Source organism: Leptidea sinapis, chromosome 11, assembly GCF_905404315.1.
Source record: "Leptidea sinapis chromosome 11, ilLepSina1.1, whole genome shotgun sequence".
Classification (NCBI taxonomy): domain Eukaryota; kingdom Metazoa; phylum Arthropoda; class Insecta; order Lepidoptera; family Pieridae; genus Leptidea; species Leptidea sinapis.
Window position 1 is genome coordinate 4794926 of NC_066275.1, and position 9313 is coordinate 4804238.

Sequence of the window (9313 nt, forward strand, 5' to 3'; positions counted from 1 at the left end):
TTACTGTGATTCGATCTAAAGGGCGCCGTAGCTAGTGAAATTACTGAGCAAATTTGACTTAATATCTTATGTCTCAAGGTGACGAGCGCAATTGTAGTGCCGCTCAGAATTTTTGGGTTTTTCAAGAATCCTGTGTGGCACTGCATTTTAATGGGTAGGGCGTATTAATTAACAAGCTGAATGTCCTGCTCGTCTCGTCCCTTATTTTCGTAAAATAAAAAAAAAATTGAAAACATTACATACATAAAACTTGTATTTGAAACTTGTCAAATATGTATATTTTAATACACCTCGTTTACACCAAAGTATATTATACCTTGGTGTAAAAGGGTATAGACGATAGCCTGTTGATTGTTTGCTTTCTACCAATCTTATTCTTCCTGATGCGTCCTTTGTATTGTCAAAAATGCTATTGCTATTAAAATTGCTACTTTTACAAACATTTCTCGAATAATGTGTTACATAGAATTCTATAGCATTGCAATATTTAGTAGTATTCGTGAAATAAATTTCACTGAGTACCCCAGAATATTTTTTTTACTTACCTAAAATTGTTTATTATAACACGAGCAACCTAACACCGAAAACTGTTATTAAGTGGCACGTGGCACTAAGACATGCGATTGGTATAACCGATAGCGACGCATTAAAAATTCTGTCAAATAATAAAGAAGCTAACTAAAAACCGGAAAGTGCCAGTGATACTTATAGTAAGCCGTGATAGTAAGGTTTGAGAAGATATAAATAATTCATTGGTCAGTCTTAAAGCCTGTATTCACTTTGATTAGTGATCAGTGCAGGTGATTAGTGATTAGGAGAAAACAAGTATGGACAGCGACTGATTATTGCAGGTGATTAGTTGGCTGCGTAATAACGTGATTAGAAGCGTGTTCTATTTTTTGCGAGTGAAGTGCGAGTAGCCACGTCCCGTGCGCCCTCGCTACCCCCTCACTCGCATCGTGCCTTCCACTAAACACGCGAGCAAAGTAATATTCCGTCGTATCTTCAGCAGACAACGCCTTTTAATCCCTTTTCGAACCCATATTTTTCGTCTTACATGTTCAGCTTCCAAAAGATCTTAGGTTTCAGATACCAGCGCGTTTAATACTTCTTTAAGTACTTCTTGCAATTGCAAGCGCGCTTCTCTATGTTCGTCCATACTTCCTGATCGACACCTAACAAGTGATTTACTAAACAGAGCCACTAAACAAGAATTGGACACTACTTGCACTATACACCTGCACTAATCATCCTCAATAACTAATCACTTGCACTCGCACTAATCAAAGTGAATACAGGCCTTTAGAGATCTGATTGTAATGTGTCTCTTGTACGCTGATGCTGAAATCCAAATATTTTTATTCAAAATAGGATATGCAGTCATTTATTGAAAGCTTTCAATATATCCCATTGGCAGAAGAATCATGACTCATGACAAAATAATGGAATTAAAGAAAATATAACTTACAAGAAAAAATGGTATTTTAGAGAGAGCATGTACGATGCTTTGAAAGATTATGATCGATTGACAGACAAAGTACCAAGTTTACTTATCTGGTGCTTAGACTATATGCACCCACTTCTGGTTCTACATAAGGAGTGCCCTTTTCAAGTTACTTTCTGTTACGTACAATTCTTGCGCGGTAGTGATGCTACAAGGGAGCTAGTCGGCGGTGATGTAACCATTAGGTAACCCACATTATTCCTGCTTAATCTCTGTAACGGGCGGAGTGGAGTGGTGCGGTAATCGGAGAAGGGGTGAAGGTGCAGCAGAGGAGACTGGCGGGAGAAGGGATGACATAAAATGGCGTGATTAGTAGCGGAGCGTGCATTATTTTTCTAAAATTTTTGTACTAAGTTTACTGTAATTGAAAATATACTTAATTTTTCTTATTCTTTTATTTTTATTTAAATCTACGTAGAAGTTTTCTTATTTTTTAAATTAATTTAAAATCAAAGTAAAAGTTCAGAAGTGGCATTTTTACCACGTGCTAAGAAGATGAAACGTTTCCGGCGTCATTATTCTGGTAATAGTACAAAATCCAAGAAAATAAGAAGTAATGAACACTGTGTAACAATGAAGATAATAACGCCTTAACCGAAAGTGTTGATACCATAATATTGCAAAAGATTAGTGAAGTAATTAGTAAATTTCAAAATAACAATAATTCGAGGGTAGATAAATTACTCCATACGGATAAATTAATTCCTGAATTTGATCCTGAAAATCGTGATATGAATGTGCAGAATTGGTTAAAGAAAATTAATTAATTAGGAAATATTTACGATTGGTCCGAAGAAGAAAAATCATTTCACCTTCAATCTAAATTACAAGGTCAAGCACGGGTGTGGTTTAACCGCTTGGATTCCTATAACTATTCACGGCACGAGTGGAAAAACCTACTCACAAGAGCTTTTCCCTGTCACCACGATTATGCAACTCTATTGGAGGAATTAATGAACCGTAAGAAATTACCTAACGAATCTATGACGAAGTATTTTCAAGAAAAGTTAGCCATCTAAGTGATAAGGCTGCTGTTTCGTGTATTATCAGGCATACCAGTGCTCGAGTCCCGACGAGTTGTACGAGGGATTTTTGTCAGCCGTTGATAATTACCAAATGATGCAGGTAACCAAGAGCTTAGTGAGTAACAGGAACATAACATCTCGGCCGACGGAAGCATCTGGTAGTAAAAATGCTCATCAGCAACCTATATGCTATCGATGCAATGAAGTTGGACACATTGCTCCCGAGTGTACCGCACCGGCAATCGTAAGTGTTATAGATGTGGGAAGCAAGGCCATGTTGCCACGAATTGTAAACAGGAACCTGCGCCAAATGCAAGCAATAAAAGTCACGAAAAGAAGGTACAAGTCTTGTTGAATCTAAATGACAATTATAAGAAGACGGTAAAAGTTCTTTTATCGATACCAGAAGTGAATTAAATGTGATTACGAAGACCGCTGCAGATGCAATCAATTTAAAAATGGAACCATTCAATACCATGTTAAAAGGATTTGCAGGTTCGGCCGTTAAAGCTGACGGCTTAGTACATTTTGATTTGAATGTTGATGACATCCAATTACGTACAACTGCAGTTGTCACACGAGATAATTTAGGAGACATAGCCTTATTAATTGGATAGCCAGTCATAAATAATGAAAAAGTTGTTTTGAGTGTATCAAAAGATGGTGCATTTTTCAAAAAAGGTAACAGTTACTAATTTAAATCTTATCGACACAATTGAAGAAGCGTTATGTTTCAGAGTTTTAGTAGCCGAAGATACTGAAGTCCCGATCGGAAGCAGCCTCGTGAGTGTGTACGTAGCCAATCCACCTCCTGGAAATTTGAGCACAAAACCGAGACAATACAGCTTAAGTGGAGTCGTGTATGCTCTTGGACGTGGAATTTTACGGGAAGGCAAGGGTCAAAAATCAAAGTCTGTAACATCGGGGCTCAGCCGATAATGTGGAAAAAGGATGAGACGGTCACTAGAGCGGAGAGGTGCGACATTGTGCCAGAGGTGAGTGCAAATATTTTTTTAGTGAGTAGTTGCGAGGAAAGTAATATAGGTGGTATAAAACTTGATGATATTGACATAGGTAATAATATGTGTGACGGAGATAAAAATAAATCATATCAACTTTTGTTTATGTATTCGGATTGTTTTGCGAGTACTGTCAAAGAGATAGGCGTTACGGATTTAGGGCAAATGGAAATAAAACTTACAAGTGATATTCCTATAAATAGAAAACCTTACCGTTTAGCGCATATGGAGAGAGAAGTAGTAGCTAGAAAAATTAACGAGATGTTAGAGGGCAATATTATTAGGGAATCATCATCAGAATATGCTTCGCCATTTATTTTAGCTTGCAAGAAAAATGGCGATTATCGTTTGTGTGTCGATTATAGGTCGTTGAACTCGATAACCGTTAAGGAATGTTTTCCTCTCCCACATATAGATGACCAGTTGTCAAAGCTAGCCAATAAGAAAATATTTACAAATCTAGATTTATTTTCTGGTTACCATCATATTAAAATTCATCCAGATTCTATAAATAAAACTGCTTTCATAACACCGGACGGGTTATACAAATTGTTGAGGGTACCCTTTGGTTTGGCAAATGCACCGTCGGTTTTTATGCGTGTTAATCAAAAATTACGAATGGTGGGTAGTGATGAAATTATTTGCTTCATGGATGACATTTTATTGTCAACAGTTGAAATTTCTGCGGGTTTAGAGTTATTAGAAAAAGTATTTTGTAAATTACGACAAAGTCACATGAAACTGAATGTGCGTAAGTGTTCATTTTTAAAGTCTAGTGTTTCATTTTTAGGACACGAAATTAGTAGTGAAGGAATAAAACCAGGAGATCATAGAATTGCGGCCGTTTCAAAATTTAATCAACCAAATAATTTATTTTTTGAATTTTTTTAATTTATTTTTTTGATTTGAATTGAGACAATTTTTAGGGTTGTGTAGTTATTTTAGAAAGATCGTTAAAAATTTTGCGATTTTAGCTAAGCCTCTTAGTGATTTCACAAAAAAGAATAATGTGTGGCAATAGGGTCATGCACAGATGCAAAGTTTTGAGTTACTTAAATCAAGACTAATTTCTCGTCCAGTTTTAGCTTTGTACGATGAAAAATTGTCGTACGAAATTCATACGGACGCTTGTAAAAGTGGGTTAGCAGGAATTTTGTTACAAAAACAGGAATATGGGAATTTAAAGCCAGTTTTTTATTTTAGTAGGGTAACCACTCGAGAAGAATCCTTGTATCATAGCTATGTATTAGAGACGTTAGCCGTGGTGGCGTCACTCAAGCGTTTTCGTGTTTACGTTTTAGGCAAGCCAGTTAAAATTGTTACCGATTGTTCCGCAGTCTGATATACGTTACAGAAAAAAGAATTAATACCTAGAATAGCACGATGATGGTTAATAATTCAGGAATACGATATTGAAATAGAATATAAGCTGGGTGATAGAATAAAACATGTCGATGCTCTCGGTCGGAACCCTATTAGTGTACCTGTTGATGATTATGATAAGTATAATTTGCTACAAATTTCAAATGAAGATGGTATTTAACTGTACAATTACAAGATGAAAAATTAAACAATATTATTAAGCAACTAAAAGAGGGTAATGCATGTAATGACGTGATTAATAATTACAAAATTAAAAATGATCGTGTATATAGAAAAACTTTTAACGGGGAAAAACTCGTAGTTCCTTCTTTTGCTCGTTGGAAATTGATGCAAAAATTCCATGATCAAATAGGTAACGTAGGTATTAAGAGGTGCGATGAGTTGATTAAAGTTGATTATTGGTTTCCAAAAATGACACGTTTTATCAAAAAGTACATAAATTCATAAACATGAATTGCATCTAAACAGAGTGCGCATATGGGAAGGATGATTATAGTAAGCCCGTCGGAGAGTTACATCCAATTCCTACACCGTCACCACCAATGGACACAGTACATATCGACCATTTAGGTCCCTTCAGTGGGTCACCAAAAGGTTATCAGTATATGATTGTCGATTCTTTTACAAAGTTCTTGATTGCACGCCCCACAAGAAACATAAACTCTGTGGAGACTGTCAGGGTACTGAAAGACATGTTTAGTTTTATCGGATACCCCAAAAGAATCATATCGAACTGGAACTTAGCTTTCACAAGTAGAGTATTTAAAGAATTCTCCGTAGAATATAACTTTCGTCACACAGTTAATGCTATAGCGTGCCCGCGTGCTAATGGCCAAGTGGAGAGATACAACAGAACTCTACTTGATGCTATGCGTACACGAGTTAGAGATCCAAATATGTGGACCGACTGTTTACCAGATGTCGTGTGGGGAATAAACAGCACGTTAAATGAGAGCTTGGGTTATCATCCTTTTGAAATTCTATTTAGCTATCGCAGTAGACTAATGCCAAACTTCACAAACGAACGCAATGAAGCTAGTAGTAGTACGTCTGTTAAAGAAAAACGAGAAATTGTTTCTCGTAGGTTAAAACATCGTAGCGAAGTTATGAAAAGAAATTTTGATAAACGTCATAAGCCTGAAAGAAAGTTTTCTAAGGGCGATTTGGTCTTATGGAAGCAGGCGCCTACTGGTGGTGAGGTAAAGAATGTAAATACAAAATTACAAGCACTTTATTCGGGGTCTTATATTGTGCAAAAGGTAATACCTAACGGGCGATATTAAATTCGAAGCATAAAAGGCATGCGAGGATATAAAAAGTTTACATGGGTTGTAGCCGCAGACTCTATAAGACCATATCGCAGTGGCCCACAGTGTAGTGAGACTAGCAGTGATGAAGAAATAGTTAATAGAGATGATTTGATTGATTTGTTGGAGAGGTAATGATGTTTTTTTGTGTCAATTGCGGCGCAATTGTTACAGGATGGGCGACTGTAACGGGCGGAGTGGAGTGGTGCGGTAATCGGAGGAGGGGTGAAGGGTGCAGCAGAGGAGACTGGCGGGAGAGGAGAGGAGAGGAGAGGGGATGATATAAAATGGCGTGATTTGTAGTGGAGCGTGCATTATTTTTCTAAAATTTTTGTACTAAGCTTACTGTAATTAAAAATATACTTAATTTTTCTTATTCTTTTATTTTTATTTAAATCTACGTAGAAGTTTTCCTTTTTTTTTTAAATTAATTTAAAATCAAAGTAAAATCTCATTAAAAGGTCGTCTTCCTGTTGGTTCCTCTGCTATCATTAGTCAACACTGGGTGTGACTGATGAATGAAACCAGAATATTTTACGGCAAAAACAAGGGCTTTCAGTACTACCTATAAAATGTGCATTCAGTGTGGGATTTAAATTAACACAGAAATGGAAACAGTAAAATTGAAGCACAATGTGGGTTTTTTATTAGTTAGATGTAATTTTGATGACGTAGGGTGTGTACGGGTCGTCTGATGGTAAGTGAGTCTCTGCAACACAGGACTGTTGCGGTCCTTGTAAGTGATTTGTTTTGAGGTGTCATGTCTCGTGGGCGTTTTTCAAAAAAGTTAACGGTTACGGAATTGAAATGCAATGTTTAATGAATTTTTTTTTAAATTTTTGATAGCTCATGAAATAATCTTTTGGAAAATACTGAAGCTTGGTTCATATTGCTGTGTTGGGGCGCCTTCTGTTGTGTCGCAGAGTGTTCATACTGATGTTTTGTGTTGTGGTGCAATATGGCGTATTTTCAGATCAGTCATCGTGTGGTACACGTATTAAGTTTAAATATGAAATCATCTGTTACTGACAGTGATTTTGATATTAATATATTATATTGGATTAATTGGTCTGATATAGCAAGAACCTTCTCCATGAAAGGTAAAGGTCTCTGCAGACATGATCAGTACTCTCTATTCTCATCATACATAGACTATACATAAAAATCTAACGCTTTTTATTATTTTACGCTCCGCACCGCCCCACAAAGAAGTTCGTTCCAAAAATACAGTCGAATTGAGAGCCTCCTCCTTTTTTAAAGTCAGTTATAAAAATAGCCTGAAAACCCTATTGCTTCAATGGAGTGTAGGTAAGTACTGTGCTATGAGTAACATATGTCTACTGTGCTAGCAGCCACAAATATCTGATTTGCTTAAGAAAGCATATGAAAAACAATGTATGTGCCTATATGTGGGTTTCTCTCGATTTCCCTGGGATCCCATCATCAGATTTCGACTTAGTTATAATGAAACACCTCAGGAGAAGGCTTTATAACAAAAAAGGACTTTAAAGTTCATTCCATAATTTGGTAGTACGTGGTATAAAGTCAATGAGTAGGTCAATCAGCTCTTCGGAACACCCATCGTGATAAATGTGGTAGAAGACACACAACAAAGTGACGCAGACATTTCTGCGCAGTGCCATGTGAATAAGCCGGTCACAGTGTTATGAATACACGACTATTAGGTACGCTTTTTGTACGTACGTTGGTAAAAAAGGTCGCGCTTTTCTTGGGGTGTGCCAGACCAGAGAAAAGAACAATATCCTGTATATGCATGGCCGGACCTGCTCCTTACAGAGAGCGCAGATATGGGCCGCTATGCAGATTTTTTAAAGGTTATGGGAGACAGGCGTGGTGGATTGTATTTTGGAAGTTGCAATAACTATAAGAAGCAGAATAACACATAAAACTAAAACATAAAAATATAGGTATAAAATTATTATTTCAATATTATTAATCTTTGGAACAAGAACCAACAATATTTAAATGCGATTATATTTACCTATAATATAATAATATACTATTAGTGTTTTTGTCGATACAATAATTGAAATATTATTTATCACTAAATGATCATTGATGTACAATAAATATATTATTTATTTACATAATATCTTTAGGAACTTGCACCTAATCAATTAATTAAATATTTACGTGGACATTTTATAAAGCCTTTATAGAATCATACACATATTATCATCTACGTGCCTTCGTGCATGGTGCGCAAGCGCAGAAACGTCAAGAAAGATTAAAAGTTATATATATCTTTACCGATTACATTACTTACGAGTATACATTTTGATCTCTCATAAAATGAAATTAATTATATTATTATTAAATCGTAAACTTATAAGAAATTAGATCACTTCTTAAAATCCTATGGCGAATATACAAACGAAATAGGCAATTTTATTTTAATACAAAAGAACAATACAATTATTCAAATACTTAGTTATTTTTTGTATAACTGATTTACGAGTCAATACGAACAATGGTTATGGCAATTTTTAGAGGATTTCACGAAGCTAGAATCTTCTTAACATGGTAATTCCAGCAGTCGTAGCGCCTATTTCAAATTACATACATTCGAGTTACATAGTTAACTCTAGATCCAGACTCAGTGTAAGTTCACAATTTGAGCTAGAGTTAAGACAATCGAATATTTAAGAATTTGTATGCACTTCGAATTTGAAATATCAATTGTATCAACAGATAATCTAAACTGAGGGGTTGTAAGTATAATTTTTGTTGAGATAAAACATAAATTGGATTTAATTTAAAAACTTATGCAAAAGTTAGACTCATAAAGCTAGCAAGACTAAAATACTCAAGTGTTAAATCTCATTCGTTTATAATATATTTGCAGCAACCAGGTTGGTCTGGCTAAAGTGTCACGATAAAAATATTGGTGGTGAGCTAAAGAAATGCGGCAATTGAGTATCTCTAGTGGTACGTGAGATATAGTTGGCATTAATATTTGTATAAAATATCGGGAATATCACAAGCCAATCAGAACATTCTTATGCTGCTACTGTCTCGATAATAAACGCAATGTAAAGTTACTACAACTTACGA